This window comes from Pinus tabuliformis, chromosome 9 (assembly GCF_031772625.1).
Source record: "Pinus tabuliformis cultivar Carrire ecotype Pingquan chromosome 9, CPIR1, whole genome shotgun sequence".
Lineage (NCBI taxonomy): Eukaryota > Viridiplantae > Streptophyta > Pinopsida > Pinales > Pinaceae > Pinus > Pinus tabuliformis.
The window spans coordinates 447,026,585-447,048,661 of NC_142307.1; the positions used below are offsets into that span (position 1 = coordinate 447,026,585).

At 32.1% G+C, this 22,077-nt stretch overlaps 2 pseudogenes; both read right to left on the reverse strand.

Moving 5' to 3' along the window:
* Positions 1–1,182: 1,182 nt before the first annotated feature.
* Positions 1,183–5,147, reverse strand: LOC149149087 (GDP-L-galactose phosphorylase 1-like; annotated as a pseudogene).
* A 14,969-nt stretch (positions 5,148–20,116) lies between these two features.
* On the reverse strand, positions 20,117–20,374 carry LOC149149088 (uncharacterized; annotated as a pseudogene).
* Positions 20,375–22,077: the final 1,703 nt, after the last annotated feature.

The following is a 22,077-nucleotide window of genomic DNA, read 5'->3' on the forward strand; positions in this document are numbered from 1 at the left end:
TATTCATTATATCTTATAGTTAATCTTTAATGATTAAATGCTATTATTATTATCTATCACTTAATAAATGTTTTTTAGCTAGGTAAGCACCCACGAGGATTTGAACTAGTAACCTATCACAAAGAGTGCTTTAACAGGGCACCCATTCACCGTCAATCCAAAGCCCCATGGGCTTATCACTTAATAAACATTATTTTAGTTATGTTGGTTCAAATCTATATTTCTAAAAAATATCAATTCGATTCAATGGTAAATTTCATTATATATATATATATATATATATATATATATATATATATATATATATATATATATATATATATATATATATATATATATATATAGCTTTACTTCAGGTTCATACCCTTCTAGGGTACTAGCTAGCTTGGAAATTTGGAAATGAATGGTTTGTGAATGTAAGTATGGATCTTTTATTGAATGTGATGGTTCTCTCACGAAGATGTTTTTTTAAGATGCAATGAACCCGTAACTTTGACTTTTTCTGCTGGCAAGAGTAAAGACATTCTTTGGCGAAGTGGGTGAAGAGCTTAGTGAGCATTGTCTTTATTGGTAGTCGAAGTGATGTTGTTTAGTAAAATGACTATATCAACAATATTTAGTTGTTTCATATGCATTTATCTTAAAAGCATCACCCAACCTTTATGAGACTTCAATGATACTCTCTTTTTGGGTGCTTTTTTTATGGGAAAAGGAATGTTAAGGTAATAAGTTTGCCACATTGGTTCATCATGCCAATTTGCATAGTTTTGAGATATCATAGTTGTAATCATATCTCTATAGTTACAAATTAGTTATCAAATCGAAAAAAATAAAAATGATACATATCCTTAGTGGCCTTATAATTATACATAAAAGCCCGCATTTGGAGAGTCTCATAACAATACATGGAGCAAATGTGTATCGAATGTCATCTTTCTAACCACTGAGTATAGTACCACAAAGGTATATTATACATAACTTCATCAAAGGTACGACAATGTTCATTACTGATATGCTTCTAAGCCAAAAACATCGAACCCCCAAAGAAGCCATTTATTTAAACATTTCAGCAACTATTTCCGAAACCTTGTATATAGGGGTATCCTCTTTTTGCAATCAACTTACCATTTAAGTTTTTAAATGCATTCATGTTTTTCCACATAGAAGGATTAACTTGAGTATCTAATATCTCTTGGTCCACTTCTCCCAAATCTTGTTTTTTTGCATAATGCTAGTTACATAAACAATTTGAAGATATTTAGTAATATAAAAAGGGATTCTATACTTTATAAAAAAAACAAGTATCAACACAACCATCAATGCAAACTACACTACTACATGAGGGAGGAACAAATATTGGTAATATGCTATTACGATATACTTGAGGAAACGAAAACATTGTTTTGTAGCAATTTGCAATGAGATCATTGTATGGTATGTTGTTACATTGAATACAAATGCAAGCACTACCAACAACATCAGAGAGATCCTCCAAAGTGTTACCCCCTTTAGAAACCAGGCCGCTCACAGGATAGTCAAGAAGCTCCAAGATATTGTCCCCACCTTCTTAGACTTCCATGGTACTCCTTTTGTGGGTGCGGGAAAGAACGTTAAGATAATAATCATTCCACATTGATTCATCACGTCAAATGTACAATTTTAGGACATCACAGTTGTAATCATATCTCTATAGTTCAAAATAAGTTATTGAATAAAAAAATTAAAACGATGAACTATTTAAAGTTTTATTTATGTTCAAACGTTTCACCAAAACAGTTTCAATGAGTAAAGAGTCACATGTTGCAAGTAAAATAGGGCACTTAAGTGGAAGTGTAGATGGTTTATAGTTGCAAAAGATTCGAGGCTATTGTAACCAAGACGAAAAATTGGATTGCCAGCCTCGAAAAGCAAATACAATGTTAACGATAAGCTATCATGGTAAATACATTGGGGAAAGCATTCCAATACTCTAGGCACAGTTACCACATGCCCCTATTCAATTGGATTCACTTGCAGTATAGAAAATAATAACATTAGAAGTGCATCAATGAACAATAAAAAACCCCAAACACTCCATGAAAAGGTGTTGTCATAATCATTATTTCTAATTAAATTTATGGAAAACACATTTGGACTGTCAAAGGCATGAAGTGTCTCTTTCCGCCCTACTTTGGTGAAGTTGAACTTACTGGGGTTGATGCCCTGCAAGACCTTCTACACTTGAAATTCAGTAGGACATTTCTTAAGATGATGTCCTTCATTCAGTTGAGCAATGAAACCATATTCATTTGGGATGATCTACAATTTATTACCGCCGCGTAGTCTGTGCATAGAATCCATGTTAAAATGTGTCCCTAAAAACATCACGCCAAAAGGCATAACCAAATTAATGTATGTTCAATAGGAAATTTCAAGAATTTGCATCACATTTTGCACTTTGAAATTTTATATGTTCCTACAATTTTCCATACTTTCAATGCTTTTATGGGATGCAATATTTTTAGTATGTATTAGGTTCCTGCATCTAAAAAAATTCCAACAATTCTTAGTAACTCTCACAATAGCTAAACTGTTTATTTACATAGAAATGAATATAAAAGGTGAGAAAGTGAGGGTATTTATTTATTTCCTACAAAGGAGTGGGATACCTATTTAAAAATAGAGAAAACAAGTGTATTAATCTCACCTTGTAAAACCTAATAGAATTCCACAGGAGACTGACATTGATGTGAACAATGGAGAAATTGGCACAAATCACAAATTTTACAAGCTCAAACAAATGTAAATGGGAAGGCTAGATATAACCCATAAAATGAAGAATAATTTTCATTAGTATGGTCATTCCAAAATGTAAGTATATCAATGTAGTAACTGCATAGAAAGAAAACAAGAACTCCACTTCATAGATTAGAGAATTCACCCATCTAACACATATTCTTCCCATTCCCCCAAATTATGGGTAATGTTGTGACTTAGAATAGAAATAAATGCAAATCACTCAAAATCTCTCTCTCTCTCTCTCTCACTCTGAGAAATGTATATGTATTAGAATTTTGCATCAAATAAAAGGTTTCAAGCTTAATGATTTGTAAAAAACACAAGAAAAAAATCAAATGAGGTCATCTAACTAGAGAATAAATATCAATAAACTTTAAAATTACAAATGCTTCAATATGATAAAATTAAATAATAGGAGATCCTCTACATTGAGACGAGGTGTTTGTCTTACATATAAATTCCTTGATAGTAATTTATGAGCTTGATATAGATTGTCAATAACCTATGTCACTACTTTAGTGGTTTGTTGAACAGTGTCTTGATGATATTTTTGAGCTTTTTGGGTTCTATGTTTTCAAGATTTGCAAAGATAATGATTGTTTAAAATGTTTTGTAAAAGTCTAGTTAATACTATTAGGAATAAGTAATATATCAGCCCAACTTTAGGTAGTTATGGTAGTAATTATATTTTATTGGAATAGTGAAAAAGAACCAAACTTTGTGAGAGCTAGCAAGATCTTCCACACAGATGTATGCATCCTTAACCAAGGGACAAAACAAGTGTGTTGTGTATAGAATCAAACGATAAAACCGGGTCTTACATATCCACTAAACTATATTTTTGGTTAGTGGTTTTGTAATTATACATAAAATCCCTCATTTGGAGAGTCTCATAACAATACATGGAGAAAATGTGCATCAAATTCCATCTTTCCAACCACTGAGTACATTACCACAGTATATTATACATGTCTTCATCAAAGCTATGACAATGCTCATTACTGATATGCTTCTAACCCAAAAACTTTGAACCCCCAAAGAAGCCATTTATCTAAACATTTCCTGGACTATTTCTCAAACCTTGTATATAGGGGTATCCTCCTTTTGCAATGAACTTACCATTTATGTTTTCCCACATAACAATATTAACTTGAGTGTCTATGTTGGGATCACGATTGCCGTTACACCAAAACCCGCAGGTGTTAGTAAACGGACGCATTGCCAGAGTTAACGGATCCTCGAGAGGCGGTTAGTCCATGTCATGAAACACACGGGGAGCGCTGGATTCTCTAATGCCCAACAATCTCCCCCCCAGTGCGAGCCGGGTGTGATTCGAACTAGAGACCTTTGGCTCTCATACCACTTGTTGGTATCACGATTGCCGTTACACCAAAACCCCCAAGTGTTAGTAAATAGACGCATCACCAGAGTTAACGAATCCTCGAGAGGCGGTTAGTCCATGTCATGAAACACACGAGGAGCTCTGATACTAGAATGTTGACACCTAATCCTTGTGATTGGGTGAATTTATGTAAATAGATAAATAGGAAATATGAACAGTCTTTGGGAGATGAACTAAACAGTCTGTCCCTCATGTATATAATGAAGATCTACCTGATGGAATAAACACATGAATCAGTTTTTGCTTTGAGGAGTTACTGCCTGGTCTGACATGGTATCAGAGCCAGCTCGAAAAATAGCTGTAACTCCCTTTGGCCTCCTGTTCTCTGTTCACTGCCCCTGTGTGCTCTATCTGCCATAAGTCTGAAACCTCTGACCTGTCAGCCTCAGACCTAAAAACCATCCGAATCACTGCATGCCTTGAGGCCGTGTTGCTACATTGGTGCCTCCACGCAAGAGCGAACTATGTTGCTCTTGCATCTTGAATGCTACTCCTTTGAAGAACCATCCGTTGAAGAACCAGAACAAATCAAAACCGTTGTTGGGATCTGCGTGCATGAACCAGGTTCCATTGCTGGGATCTTACAAAATTAATTTGTTGAAAACTAGCCGATGCACGTGGTATCAATGCTATGTATTACTGTGTGTCAACGCTGTGTATTAGCATTGTGAATTTTCACGTCATTTTCATGTTAAGGCTGTGTATTAATGCTACTATCATTGTATGTGTTGAACTCTTGATACGCCGATAGTTTGTTTCACCCTGTTCTTCCTTGAGGTTCCTCACTAATTGTTGCTGCTTTATCAATATTAGTGGCCCTTATCTTGACAGTCCAGCAGCCTGGTTGTGCATTGAGAAATTTTTTGATTTCCTCATACATGTCTCTTAGTGGTTCGTTTTCCCGTGGATTCTTGCATCCTCTTACCAAATTTCTCCATTTACGAACACGTCTCTGCACTTCTTCCATATCCTCGTTCTTTCATGTTTTCTGATATATTTTCCCACAAAGTTTCGTGCTTTACTACTGCCTTGTTGAATGTGGCGTGCATTTCAACCTTCGATTTAATCAAGAACTGTATCTCTGGCTTCTTCCAGTTGCCATGGGCGATAACCTTGTGGAGTTTGCTTCGAAACTCCTTATCAGATTCAGTTCCATGGTTGCTCTGTACTCTGGCTTACATTTAAGGCAGTTTCTATTTACTATCGATGGATTTGTTGTAACTTTCTTTTCATGCATGGAGATGTGATGACTTGTCACTTACATTTTTTTAAACTGACAGTGACTTACAAAAGGCCGTGCAAGTTGAGCACTCATCGTTATCAGCACTCATGAGCTGTGGAGTCGATGGTTGCTATTAATGATAAATAGTTACTTGTATATATAAACAATGCTTGTTTGATGCATAGTTTTGGAGGGGATCGTGGACTCCTTGGTGTTGGCGTTTGAACACCCTTTTTTACCTTTGTGATTGGTTGGATTGTTTTTTTCCAAAGTTGTACGATTCCAACCTACACCTACTTCAGTTTTGTTCAAGGATAAATTTATACCAGTATAAATGGTATATAATGCAAAAGCCTTTTAGTGGACACAGTGCTTTATGTTGTTGAGGATATTTTTTTGGACTTAATATACTGTCATATTCTATACTTTAAAGTTGTGGAGATGAATGTGAATTGACATTTGAGTTTGCTGTCAAGTCACATCAAAACTATATTTTTCCTTCCCATTAAGAGTAAAATTTTGTAGCAGAAGTATTTTTTTTTGTTATAGTATGCATTCAAGAGAAAGAGGAAGATATTTCAAAGGCAGGGGGGCAGACATTCTCAAGGAGAAAAGGCAGATTTTCACTGCATTCGCTGCAAAAGAAATGGATCACATGATGCCTCTACATGCAAGCTACCATGGGACAAAATTGAGCAGAAAAGAAACCAACAGAAAGGTAAAAGTGATGATACAGACAAAGATAAAGCACCTGAATCTGCTCACTATGTTGTGGCACAATGTAACATTGGAGTAAATGAAGATTTTTTTAATGCTTCACTTGCTTCTTGGAAAGATGGTTGGTTGCTTGATTTAGGGGAAACTTGCCACATGACTCATAGAAAAGATTTTTTTGAAGATTTCACTGACAATGTTGATGGAGTAGTATACTTTGTAGACCAATCAAAAATCAAGCCATCAGGGTTTGGCACAATCAGGCTTAAACTGCCTGGTCTCCCAGACTTTTTTCTGGATCATGTTCTATATCTCCCACAGCTCAAGAGAAACTTGTTGTCCTTGGTCCACATCCACCAACAAGTTCACTCCATTCATATGTTTGATGGCAAGCTTGAGGTAAGAAAAGCATCTGACCACTCACTTGTCATGAGGGGAATAGAAGAAGAAAGGCTTCTCAAACAAGGAACCTCTGCTCATGCACAACATTTCTCATACAATTCTCATCATGGAGAAGGTACACTTCCATCAAGTTTATTATGGAAAGCTAGATTTGGACATTTGAACTATGACAGTCTCCGCTTATTGAAGAAAAATGGTGTTGCCGGTTTGCCTACAATTCCTAGGTAACTTAAGCAATGTGATGCTTGCATTCTAGGAAAGCATAGAAAACAATATTTTCATGATTCACATTCAAGAGAACATAGAAAAATTGAACTCATTCATTCAGATTTATGTGGTCCAATGCCTGTTCCTTCTGCAAATGGAAATAAATATATCATGACATTTATTGATGACTACACCAGAATGCATTGGGTTTATTTATTGAAGAACAATTATGATGCTTTTCAAACATTCAAGAATTTTCATAAATGGATTGAAAATGATGCACAATCTCATATTGGGTCTATTCGCACTGATAATGGAAAATAATATACATCAAATGAATTTGAAAACTATCTTCGCCAACATGGGATCAAACATCAAACAACTGTGCCTTATAATCCCCAACAGAATGGTGTAGCTGAAAGAATTAATAGGACAATCTTAAATATGGTACAATCCATGCTCTTCTTCAAAAATGTAAAGATAATGTTTTGGGCTGATGCTGTTCTATGTGCTGAATATATAAAGAATAGATGTCCATCTAACGCTATAAGAAACAAGACTCCATATGAAATGTGGTATGGACATGTTCCTTCGGTAAAGCATCTCAAGGTCTTTGGTTCCACCTGTTATGCCTTGATACCAAAGGTACATAGAAACAAACTTGGTGCTATAAGTCGTAAGTGTATCTTTTTGGGGTATTCAAACACCTCCAAAGCATACCGCCTATATGATGAAGTAAATAAGAAATTTCTTGTATCTAGAGATGTAATTTTCCTTGAATCATCCAAAATTGACAACGTTGTTGAGCGGCAACTTGATCGCTTGGATAGATTCGCAAAAGAAAAATCATTTCAAGAATTTGATAATTAGATTCCACATCTTGAAGGGGGTATTCCTATACTATATCAACATGTGGAATCTTCTTCTGAAGAACACTCTCCCCCGCATGAAACTCCAACAACAGATGATGCTTTAAGTGATGTAATTGATAGAATTGGGAGACACAATCTTGATTTAGTCCCAACTCAATCAACAGAGCAGCCTGGACCATCTGAGAAAGGTCCCCCAATGTGGCTGACAAAGACACTTGAAAGTGTTCATCATGAAGAAGTTGGAAAGACAGGAACCAGAAATTCAAACAGGAAAAATGGAGGTGATGTAGATGACTCTAATTCCCCTGTTGATATGGATGTTTCTTATGATTGTGAATTGAAATTGTCTACAGATTTTGAACCAACTTCCTTCAAAGAAGCTTCTTCTCATGATGAATGGAAAGAAGCGATGCAAAAGGAGTATGATGCCCTCATAAAGAATGACACTTGGAAGCTGGTTGATCCTCCATTAGGAACCAAACCAATTGGCTGCAAGTGGGTCTACAAGAACAAGTTTAAAGTTGATGGCTCACTTGACAAGCACAAAGCTAGGGTTGTGGCAAAAGGTTTTGCATAGAAGGAAGGGGTCGATTATGAGGAGACTTTTGCCCCCACAAAAAAATGGGCTACCATCCGGACACTCTTTACACTAGTAGCTAAGAACGATTGGAAAGTCCATCAAATGGATGTAAAACTACTTTCTTGAATGGAGATATACAAGAGAATGTTTTTATGTCCCCGCCTGAAGGATTTGCTATGAAAGGACATGAACATAAAGTATGAAAACTTGTGAAGTCATTGTATGGCCTCAAACAAGCACCACGAGCCTAGTATGAAAAACTAATTGAGCATCTTCTGAAACTCAATTTCAAACATTTTGATCTTGATGATGCAACTTTATTTGTCAAGAAAGTTGGAAAAACAGTTGTATATCTTGTGGTATATGTAGATGATCTTTTGATGACAGGGAACAATGAAAGCTACATTGCATCCATAAAGAAGGAATTGGGGAAAAGCTTTGAAATGACTGATTTGGGCTATGTTCATTACTATCTTGGCATTGAAGTAACCCAACATCCAAAGTCCATATTTCTTTCTCAAAAGAAATGCATTGGAGATCTGTTAAACATGTTTGGCATGACAGAGTGCAATCCTCTTACTACTCCAATGGAACAAAACTTAAAGCTCACATCTATTGAAGGAAAAGAATTTTAGGATTCAACAAAGTATAGATAGTTTGTAGGAAGTCTTAACTACCTAACTACTACCAAACTAGACATTTCGTTTGCTGTTGGAATCCTCTCTAGGTTTATGCAAAAGCCTTGTGAGGGACATTGGTCTGCTGAAAAAAGAGCTCTAAGGTACTTGAAGGGAACTCAAGACTTTGAAATCAAGTCTACACAGGTGGATGACTTCAGTTTGATTGGATACTCTGATTCAAACTTCAATGGAGACAAAAAAAATGGGGTATCAACTTCAGGATATGATATGAGTCTTGGATCAGGAGCTGTCTACTGGAGATCACGCAAACAATCAGTTCCAATAGATTCCACAACAGAAGCAAAATACGTGGCAGCAGCTGAAGCAACAAAAGAAATTGTGCGGCTCAGGAAAATTCTTGAAGATTTGCAGGTAAAACAAGTACAATCAACTCCACTCATGATTGAAAATACCTCTACAATAAAGTTGGCCAAGAACCCAAAGTTCCATGATCGAATGAAGCACATCAATACTAAATATCATCTGATTCGACACCATGTTGAGGAAAAAACAATCCATCTCTGTCATTGTTCCACAAATGAGCAAATTGCAGACATCTTCACCAAAGCGCTTGGAAGAGAAAAGCTTGAACGATTCAAAATGATGCTTGGACTCACCAACATCCCTTCAGATTAAGGGGGGAGAATGTTGACACCTAATCCTTGTGATTGGGTGAATTTATGTAAATAGATAAATAGGAAATATGAACAGTCATCGGGAGACGAACTGAACAGTCTCTCCCTCATGTATATAATGAAGACCTACTTGATGGAATAAACACACGAATCAGTTTTTGCTTTGAGCTACTTACTGGTCTGACAGTCTAATATATCTTAGCCCACTTCTCCCAAAGCCTGTTTTTCTACTTAGCATTAGTTATATACACAATTCAGAGATGTTTAGTAATATAAAAAAGGATTATACACTTTATTAAAAGAAACAAGTCTTAACATAATCATTAATTTTAACTACACTACTGCATGATGGAGGAACAAATATTGGTAATATGCTACTACAATATACCAAAGGAAACAAAAAACCTTTTTTTCCACCAATTTGCAATGAGAACAGTGTATGTTACGTTTTTATCTTGAAGAGATATGACAATAGTACCAACATCATTGGAGAGATCCTCCAAAGTATTACCCCCTTAAAAAAACAGACCCTCACAGGATAGTCGAGAAGCTCCATGATATTGACCTTGCCTTTCTGAGACCTTCATGGTACTTTTTTTTGGTGCTTTTTCAATGAGGAAAGGAATGTTGAGGTAATATCCTTTCCGCATTAATTCATCATGCCAATTTTCACAATATTTAGATATCACAGTTGTAATCATATCTCTATAGTTTAAAAATTTGTTATCAAATTGAAAAAAATAAAAAGAATGAAATATTTAACCTCTTCTTATTTCTATTCAAAATTTCCACCAAAATTGTTTCAATCCATAAAGCGTCAAATGTTGCAACTAAAATAGTGGAGTTAAGTGGAATTGTAGTTGGTTTATAGTTGTAAAATCTCAGAGTCTCTTGTACCCATGAGAGAAAACAAGAACTCCACTTCATAGATAAGAGAATTCACCCATCTAACACATTCTTACCACTCCCCCAAATTATGAGTAGTGAAGGAAAACAAGAACTTCACTTCATAGATCAGGGAATTCACCCATCTAACACATTCTTCCCACTTCCCCAAATTATGAGTAGTGTTGTGACCTACAATAGAAAAAAATGCATATAACTCAAACTCCCTCTCTCTGACATAGAAATGTATATGTATAATAATTCCACCTCGAAGAAAAAGTTTCGAGCTTAATGGTTTGTACCAAAAAAAATAAAAATAAAATTGAATCAATGAATATTATTACATGTTTCTTTAAAATGTATTTATTTTTAACTAGTATATTTATTCTTTTATAATAATAATAATAATAATAATAATAATAATAATAATAATAATATAATAATAAAAAATAAAATAATAATTCAGTTATGTTTAATTATATTGATATGTATAATGAAGATGTAATTTTGATATGTTTATCAATGTTTACCAATTGTTTAATTTATATGATCATCCTAATTTAATTATAATTAACTAAACACACTTTTCAATATTAAAATCATAGAACCATACATCTTTATAATTCACAGACTCGTTTAATTTATATGATCATCCAAATTTAATTATAATTAACTAAACACACTTTTCAATACTAAAGTCATAGAACCATACAACTTTTTAATTCACAGACTTGATTACCTACGGAACCATGGCGCAATTTGAAGAAAACATAAAATTCCTATCAATTTCTTGTTTTTGTATTTCTGTATTGTATTCTTTCATGTGGGCATGATCTTAAATTAACCTTTTATTTCCTTAAGAAATTTACTTGTATTTTTATTTCCCTCTTAATTTATCTTAAATTAATTAATTATAGAAAATATCATATCAACACATATAATATTAGGTATGTGGTATTAAGTCGTGGTATTAGCCCATGGTAATATAAGAGGAGTTATTTACAAGTTAGGAATTTCCATGATAAAATGAATAAATGAATATTGTTACGTATTTGTTTAAATGTATTTATATTTAACTAATATATTTACTCTTTTCATAATAATAATAATAATAACAATAATAATAATAATTTAAAAATAAAATCAGAGTTTAGTTAATTTTTATGATATTGAGATGCATAATGGAAATTTATTTTTGATATGTTTATCAATGTTTACCAACCTTTTAATTTATATGATTATCCTAATTTAATTATAATTAACACACCATACTTTTCAATACTAAACATAGAATCATATATCTTTATAATTCGCATACTCGATTACCTAGGGAAGTATGTCACGATTTTAAAAATAAAAATGTTTTCCTATCAATTTCTATTTCTTGTTTTAGTACCTATATATTGTATTATTTCATGTGCATGTAGTCTTAAATTAACCTTTTATTTCCTAAAGAAATTTACTTGTATTTTTTCCCTCTTAATTTATCTTAAATTAATTAATTAAAGAAAGTATCATATCAACACATAATATTAGGCATGTCGTATTGATAAGTAGTGATATTGGCCCATAGTATTATAAGAAGAGATATTTACAAGTTAATAATTTCTATGATAAATTGAATCAATAAATATTATTACATTTTTTTTCTTCAATTTATTTATGTTTAACTAATATATTTAGTCTTTTAATAATAATGACAATAATTTAAAATCACAATTTAATTAACTTTTATGATATTAAGATGCATAATAAAAACATATTTTTGATATATTTATCAATATTTATCAACCATATAATTTATATAAATTATTTTAATTTAATTATAACTAACTCAATACACTTTTACATATTAAAAAATAAAACCATACATCTTTATAATTCACAAATTTGATTACCTATAAAATCTCAGTGCATTTTAAATATAAACATCTTTTCCTATCCACTTTTGTTTTAGTATTTATGTATTATATTCTTTCATGTATGCATGATTCTCAATTAACTTTTTTATTTCGTAAAAAAAAATTACTTTCATTGTTCTTCCCTTATTTCGTGTTTATTAAACTAGATTACCTACGAAACCATGTTGCGATTTTAAAAATAAACATACTTTCGTATTAATGTTTTGTTTTATTACATGTGTATTATACTTTTTCATATGCGGTTGCATGATCTTAAATTAACCTTTTACTTCTTAAAGAAAGTTTTTTCCCATTTATATTTAGTACTCGTTGCTACGATTTAAAAATAAATACTTTTTCTTATCAATTTGTGATTTGAGTACTGTTATATTGTATATTTCATGTGGACCTGATTTTAAATTAATTTTTTATTTCCTAAAGAAATTTACTTGTATTTTGTTTCTCTTATATTTAGTGCTTATTGATCTTGTAATTTTTTTTTTCTTATATTTTATATTTGTTAATTGGGTAGGTTTTTTTTAATCTAATCATACCATTTAACCCTGTTCATTATGATGAATTTGGGAATCGAGGGAATAATAAAGACTTTGAAAATATTCAATATTTCTTTCCAAATGAAAGTATGCAGAAGAAAAAAGACATCATTATATATATATTCTAAATTTTGATAATATTAGATATGAATGATTTTTTCCAATTTGATTTTGATAAAAAAAGTTTTTTTTTTTCCTCAAAATTTAACATTTTTTTTGGATATCACAGTTTTCTTTAACCCCACTCATTATCATGAATTTGGGATTCCACGGAATACTCAAGACTTTGAAAATATTCAATATTTATGTCTAGATGACTTTTAAAATATTCAATATTTTATGTCTAGATGAAAATATATAGGGGTAACATATCATGTAGTGCTTATTATTTCATCTTGTAAAACAAAGTATTATGTCTACATTTCTTATTTGATTTTTTTTCTAAATTTTGATAATATTACATAGGAATCATCCTTTCCAATTTGATTATTGGAGAAGAAGTATTGAACAGAGTGTGTGCTTATTATTTCATCTTGTAAAACAAAGTATTATGTCCACATTTCTTATTTGATTTTTTTTCTAAATTTTGATAATATTACATAGGAATCATCCTTTCCAATTTGATTGTTGGAGAAGAAGTATTGAACAGAGTGTGTACGCAGTTATTTCATCTTGTAAAACAAAGTATTATGTCTACATTTCTTATTTGATTTTTTTCTAAATTTTGATAATATTACATAGGAATCATCCTTTCCAATTTGATTGTGGCAGAAGAAGTATTGAACAGAGTGTGTAAGCGGTTTTTTTTTATATTTTTTTTTAATTTTTTTTTTCTTCTGAAATTTTAATAACTATTTTTCTGGTAATACAATTTTGTTTGACCGCACTGATTATGATGAATTTAGGAATCGATGATGAATTTGTGAATCTAGGGAATACTGAAGACTTTGAAAATATTCAATATTTCTCTGATGATAAAAATATTCAGAAAGGAGCCACATTATTTCATCTTGTAAAACAATGTATTATGACAACATATTTTTAATTTTAATTTTATTTTTTCTATTTTTTGATAATATTACATAGGAATCATCCTTTCCAATTTGTTTGTAACAAAAGAACTGTTGAATATTATTGAGAGCCCATACATAGACTCCTTTTTGTTAAATTTTAACAATTGTTTTTCTGATATTACAATTTTGTTTGTACATTTTAAATGCCGATATGGAATACTGAAAGGAGGTATTAATTGAAAATTTCTCATTTCATTCAAAGATTCCAAAAAATGTTCAACCCTCTAGATTTGAATACCAGTTTAGGAATTTGCGAAATAGATTTATATAGTTTGAAATACAAGAACAAGGACACTTTACGCCCAGTTCTGTTGAATGTAAACGTGGGCATTATAGAGGAAAATAGATATCTATAGTGTAAGGAGACATATTTGGAGACTACTTTTTTTATCAAAATGATGGACAAAAAAACTACCAAAGATTAGGATCGTATGATATTAAAGATTAGGGTTACTAATCCAGGAGGATTTCGTTGATTCAATTGCATAGGTGTTCAAGTGTCGTCATCAGTATTCAGTGTTGTTGTCAATTCAGTTCAACTTCGACAGTTCAACAATGTTGGTTATGGATCATGTTGTTCATGTAATGTTTATGGTTTTCATGGCATTTAGAAGATATGGGTTTGTACCTGGCTGTAGACTTGTGTCCATCAATAGTCCTGCCATGATTGGTTGATGACATGTGTCATGTCATTTCCTCGTAGGTTGATCATCATTGTGGGTTGTCATCCACATTGCAGGGTTTGATATGGTATGTCAACATAGGGTATCGTCCTGTGATATTGGTACAAATGTAACTTTGTGATGAAGAAAAGGTACATAGGTTATTTTGTAAAACTTAAACCTAATACAAACTTAATGTTAAAAACTTAAACCCTAAGTGCATTAACCTAACACCTAAGCCCTAAACCATTTATCAAAGCCTAATTCGATACCTAATGAATCATTTCCTAAGTCTAAACCTCTAAACCTATGCTCATATAACTCTGGACTATATTCATATGTTAAAAAATTGCAAAACAAACATAAAACCAAGACCATAGGCCTTGACCACAACCACGTAGAAGGTTAGCTGCCACATGTAACCGCTGGGCAGTTGTCACATGCGGGTGGTTAACGAAGCCATCATCAAAACCATCAGGATAGCCGCCAGATGTTAGGTCGTGGTTAGACCGCCCTGTTCACATGTGGGCGGTCAACCTCCTCTGCCTCGTTAGCAAGCTGCCAACGGTCATGTGGTTATTATAAAGTTTATTTATGGTTTTTTTTGTTGAAGTTGTTAAAACAACAAATGTGATGGTCATTAAACCTCGCCTAGGTGTCATGGAACCACAAGACCAAGTTCCAAAACTCATCCTGAGGCAACCAAATCACCCTGAATTTAGCCAAGGTGGTTTTCATGAACCTGGAGGCTTTTAAAAAGTGAAGTTTTCCTTCATTGATGAGAAGAGTGGTTTTTTTACTTTTTTCTTACAGATTCTTGAGGTCCTAGGAAATTTTGTTTTTAGTGTTATAGGAACATCTCGGGTCGGAATTGGAATCCATAAGAGGCGTTGGAAAGCTGGTTCAGAGGACTACATGATATATCCCATTGAGTTAAAATAATTGGCTTAATTGTGGTCATTACAAAATGTAAGTCTGTAAATGTAGTAGCTGCGTAGAAAGAAAGCAAGAAATCCACTTCATAGATAAGAGAATTCACCCATCTAACACATATTCTTACCACTCCCCGAAATTATGAGTAGTGAAAGAAAACAAGAACTCCACTTCATAGATCAGAGAATTCACCCATGTAACACATATTCTTCCCACTTCCCCAAATTATGAGTAGTGTTGTGACATAGAATAGAAATAATAATTATCACTCAAACTCCCTGTCTCTGACAATGTATATGTATAATAATTCCACCTCGAAGAAAAGGTTTCGAGCTTAATGGTTTGTACCAAAAAAAGTTAAAAATAAAATTGAATCATTGAATATTATTAAATGTTTTTTTTAAATGTATTTATGTTTAACTAATATATTTATTAGTTTAATAATAATAATAATAATAATAATAATAATAATAATAATAAATAAAATAATAATTTAGTTATATTTTATGATTTTGAGATGTATAATGAAGATGTAATTTTGATATGTTTATCAATGTTTATGAATCGTTTAATTTATATGATCATTCTAATTTAATTATAATTAACTCAACCCAGTTTTCAATACTAAGATCATAGAACCATACATGTTTATAATTCACAAACTGGATTTCCTACAAAACCATGCTGCAATTTAAAGGAAACAAAAATTTCTATCAATTTCTTGTTTTAGTATTTTTCTATTGTATTCATCCATGTGGGCATGATCTTAAATTAACATTTTATTTCCTACAAAAATTTACTTGTATTTTTTCCCTCTTAATTTATCTTAAATTAATTAATTATAGAAAATATGATATCAACACATATAATATTAGATATTTCTTGTTTTAGTACGTGTGATTGTATTCTTTCATGTGTGCATAATCTTAAATTAACCATTTATTTCCAAAAGAAATTTACTTTTATTTTTTTTCCCTTTTAATTTATCTCAGATTAATTAATTAAAGAAAATATCATATCAAAACATATAATCTTAGGTATGTGGTATTAATCCGTGGTATTGGCCCATGGTAATATAAGAGTTATTTACAACTTAAGAATTTCCATGATAAACTGAATCAATGAATATTATTATATGTTTTTTAAAATGTATATATATTTAACAAGTATATTTACTCTTTCAATAATAATAATAATAATTTAAAAATAAAATCACAATTTAGTTAATTTTTATGATATTGAGATGCATAATGGAAATGCATTTTTAATATGTTTATCAATGTTTACCAAACATTTAATTTATATGATTATCCTAATTTAATTATAATTAACTCACCATACTTTTCAATACTAAACATAGAATCATATATCTATATAATTCCCATACCCAAGTTTGATTAATAAAAATCCTTCAATGTCTTTCAATACTCTCCCTGATTCAACCTCAGTCCATTAAATTCACCCACAATCTTGATTTTCTCGACTCCTAACCATTCTCACAGACAAAACCTTTGATGCAATAAAATAAGACACAAAGAAGTCTCAATTTGATATAGTAATTACAATGCCAATTCTATATATTTCCATGAATATATTCAATCACGAATTCTTGGATAAATTTCCTAACAATGATAAATCCTCATCTACATGATTTGGAGACACCTTAGTTATGGTCTTATGATGGGCATAAACATTGGTGTTTCCTCTCTCAGGTATCACACCATTTAGCTGCAAGTAAATGAACTCAATGTAGAAGAACCCATTTCAATTTTAGGAAACAAATTTGGAAAGCCATTCATAAATGACACAAACACACTCATCAGCCTAATCAGTTTTGTGTTAGCATGCTCGGACAAGTGTAGCCCTCTCCCTCTGCTCCTGATTAGCTTCTACTTTGGGAAATAGATCTTTTGGCTCTCCAGGCTCCAACTCTAGCTTCTTCCTCTAAAACTTGACTTATCCTTAGCAAATACGAATCTCCCTCTAAAGGTATGCGCTGCCTCTCTTCACTGTGTCAATATTTCTGTGGAGTACACTCTCTCTCTACTATGCACTCGCCAGATCTGGAAAATCTTCCTTCCAAATACTATCTCTGCCCCTCACTGCAAGAAACCATTTCAAATCTCTCTTTGGTAACTATTGCGTCACACTCTTCATAAATTTGATCTCTGATATCTTACTCGATGTTCTCTCCAACTTCCGAGTAAGCCTGCTCTTATAATCCTTCAGTTGAGAACCAATGACCTAGATTAGATTCTAATCAATGGCTCAAATAGTTTTGATTGATCCTCGTCTTCTTCTAGAGGTTTCACCCACAGATTGATTAGTACCATTTAATTATTGTAATTTCCTAAGCTTAGAATTGGGGACCCATTAAAAATAATTAATTATTTTAATAAAATTGTCTCGAGGTGGAATTTCCAAAAATGATTTCTACGTATTATGGAATACATGTGCCCAAGGCTCCCTACAATTTTTCAAGCTTACAACACATCGGATACTATCAGAAATCAACAATTTACACCTTTGTAAGTCATGCTAGCCACATATTCTAGGAATCAAAAGTGCATATCATCATGTTTATATTCATATCATCACTAAGTTTGAAATCATCCCTTTTACAAAGAGTGGTATGCATGACATCTACAATTTAGCATGGAAATTAGAGAACCAATAACATATCGGAATCTTCCATTCCTATCATTTGAAATTATGATGTCACCACATTCATACAATGCACAACCATCATCAAAATTATGTAGTAGAGCCCCACTTCCTTCTCGAAGGGTGATCCATTACTTGTGTTAACATTTCCAAAAAATTTAAATATTACAATTTGTCATGACATTTGCAATATGGGTAGTAAAAGGGTTTTCACACTAGAATACAAGTGTACACCTCAGCTTCACATTTTTTACCTTTCCAATGGTCCATAAGGCCAAAAGTGCCAGCTCTTCAAACTCAAAACAACCTAGATACTTTTTCAAATTGGGGCGCATTACTAAACATTAAAACCCACTATTCACATTAAGAAGTTCTTTTTTGAGAAAGATATAAGTTCCTTTTATTCCATTTTGTTTCTAATGACAGACTAGTCAGTTGTAGTCATAGGTCGTTATGGTAAATTTCTAGTGAGTATTCTAAGTGAGTGATGAGTCATTCCTAAAAAAAATACTCATTTTACTCTCTAATATTTAGTTTTTAGCTATTTCAACTAATGTATTTCAGAATCATATATTTGGAGAGCATTTTCTAGGCAATGTAAGGAAATGTCACTTGATAAATAGGTTTAGATGTTTCTAAATTTACATTGTTATCATATTAATATAAATATGTCCTAAAAGCAAAAATAATACTACACATGTTTTAATGGATTCAATGATTAAGAAATAGAGTAAATTAGAAAAATAAAAGCATTTGTTACCACTTTATGTATACTTTTAATTTATTCTTCTTTCTAAACATCTATAGTTGTATTCAAATGACAAATCTTTGATGTCGAACATTATTAGATATAGGAAGAATGAATCTCATACAATAGATATGATGTAATAACTTATTATAATTAGGTACGAATTCTCTCCATTTTCCTATATCACCATAGTCATTACTAAGAATTTTGTTGAACAACATGGCAAGTAGTCCAAATCATACATATGAGTTCCTTGTTTCATTCGAAGCACATGTCATTTCTTCTAAAAAATTACAATGAGAAACAAAAAAAGAATGAAAATATTTAAGGATGAACATGCAATACTATGAATCATTTAGTTCATATCTTAGAGTTGATTCATGACTAAATTTACATGCACGCCATGTATAGTTCTTTTATGATATACGAAAGGGTTAAGATATATATATATATATATATATATATATATATATATATATATATATATATATATATATATATATATATATATATATATATATATATAATTTATTAATATATTAATTAATGGAATTTTGAATATTAAGATTTTGTATTTTGAGATATGTTTCATTTCTAATCATTAATTGACATTTCTTTGACCTCAAACCATGTCTTTATATTTGATCCTTGAAGGCAACTTATCACATCATGATGAGAACAAATCATTTAGAAAGTTGTAAACACTATTTATATCCTAAGAATTAATAGATGATTTCACAATTTTTCCATAAAATAATCTTACAATCCTTTAGGCCTAAATGAATTTTTGATAGGTTAGTTTAAAGAGTATCAATATAAAAAGAAAAATAAAATATTAATTAAATTAAAAAAAATACTATTTTTAAGTTTAATAAAACTTTATAATGTGTAATACTATTTTGTTTATCACCACTAATAATATAAATGATTTCAAATACTATTCAGATAAAAGGGACATTCATATCATGATGCATAAATAACTAACTGTAACCATTATTTTAAAACTTATACCAAAAAGGTTCACACAATTTTATCGAGATTGAGATAAGAGAAATGTTTTGCCAAATGATTACATTACTTGAATGACATTTATTTATTTACTTGCTAGGAGGTGATGAGAACCTAGGGTAAAAGCAAGCAGACCACATTAGTGATGTGCATGTGCTCCTGGTGAGATTTAATACAAAATATGAGACCAGGGAGATTAAGCATGCGGGATAGGACGAAGGCGATGGGCATGGGGAGGTGGAGATGGAGGGCAGTGAGAATGAGGGGGTACAGGGTAGCCCGGCTTGTGGCACCCGGATGCGGCCTTTGTCGACCCTTCTGCCAATCTTCCAGAACCTACTTTTTCGTTAGACTTAGCGGCAGTTGCTTCAGCTTCAGCTCTAGCGTGTGTCACCAGAATCGTCGAAGTTAACAACAGCATTGCTACTATTGATATTCAGCACAACCGCGCCATTTCCGTCTTCTTGGATTTCATGGCCATCTTGTTGATATAAAGTGAAAATAAAATGATGAATTCTAACTCTACTTGCAGAATGTATAACGGAATCGATATTAGAAAAAGGAATTGAGAATTGGGTTTTGGAATTGTAGTGCGATGGATGGAATTTACTTATAGACAACACACCGGCATGGCATGGAGGGTTTACAATCGGTCGAAGGAATTCAGTGAAACTCAACCCGAAATCGTGTCAAAGCGAAACCCGACTTTCTCACTCTCCGTTACGGTCAACATCTACTTGTGCGTGACACTTGTTTTTCACAATCACCCCATCTCTCAAATCTGTTACATGAATCCCCAGTATTTGATTTTGCGTGTTAATCTTTGACTCTTGAAATTTAGAATCTGATTTCAACTTGCACGATGATGGAATCCTTGTTGCCGGGAATGAAAAGAAGTGCAGGCCGATACAAATTTAATTATTGTAAAAGCCCTCATGGTAATTTCTTAACTAGGTTTTAATTATGTTGGTTCAAATCTTTATGGGAAAAGGAATGTTAAGGTAATAAGTTTGCCACATTGGTTCGTCATGTCAATTTTCATAGTTTTGAGATATCATATACATATTTTTAGTGGCTTTATAATTATACATAAAAGTCCACATTTGGAGAGTCTCATAACAATACATGGAGCAAATGTGTATCGAATGTCATCTTTCTAACCCCATTGAGTATAGTACCACAAAGGTATATTATACTTGTCTTCATCAAAGATACGACAATTTTCATTACTGATATGCTTCTAGGCCAAAAACATCGAACCCCCAAAGAAGCCATTTATTTAAAGATTTCCGCGACTATTTCCGAAACCTTGTACATAGGGGTATCCTCTTTTTGGAATCAACTTACCATTTAAGTTTATAATGAATTCATGTTTTTCCACATAGAAGGATGAACTTGAGTATCTATTCTCCCAAAGCTTGTTTTTTTGCATAATGCTAGTTACATAAACAATTTGAAGATATTTAGTAATATAAAAAGGGATTCTATACTTTATAAAAAGAAACAAGTATCAACACAACCATCAATGCAAACTACACTACTACATGAGGGAGGAACACATATTGGTAATATGCTATTACAATATACTTCAGGAAATGAAAATGTTGTTTTGCAGCAATTTGCAATGAGAACATTGTATGGTATGTTGTTACGTTGAATACAAATCCAAGCACTACCAACAACATTAGAGAGATCCTCCAAAGTGTTACCCCCTTAAAAAAGCAGGCCCCTCACAAGATAGTCAAGAAGCTCCAAGATATTGTCCCCACCTTGTCAGACTTCCATGGTACTCCTTTTGTGGGTGTGGGAAAGAACGTTAAGATAATAATCATTCCACATTGATTCATCATGTCAAATTGTACAATTTTAGGATATCACAGTTGTAATCATATCTCTACAGTTCAAAATAAGTTATTGAATAAAAAAATTAAAACAATGAATTATTTAACATTTTATTTATGTTCAAAAGTTGCACCAAAATAGTTTCAATGAGTAAAGATTCACATGTTGGAACTAAAATAGTGTAATTAAGTGGAAGTATAGATGGTTTATAGTTGCAAAAGATCTGAGGCTATTGTAACCAAGACGAAAAATTGGATTTCCAGCCTCGAAAACCAAATGCAATGGTAACGATAAGCTATCATGGTAAATACATTG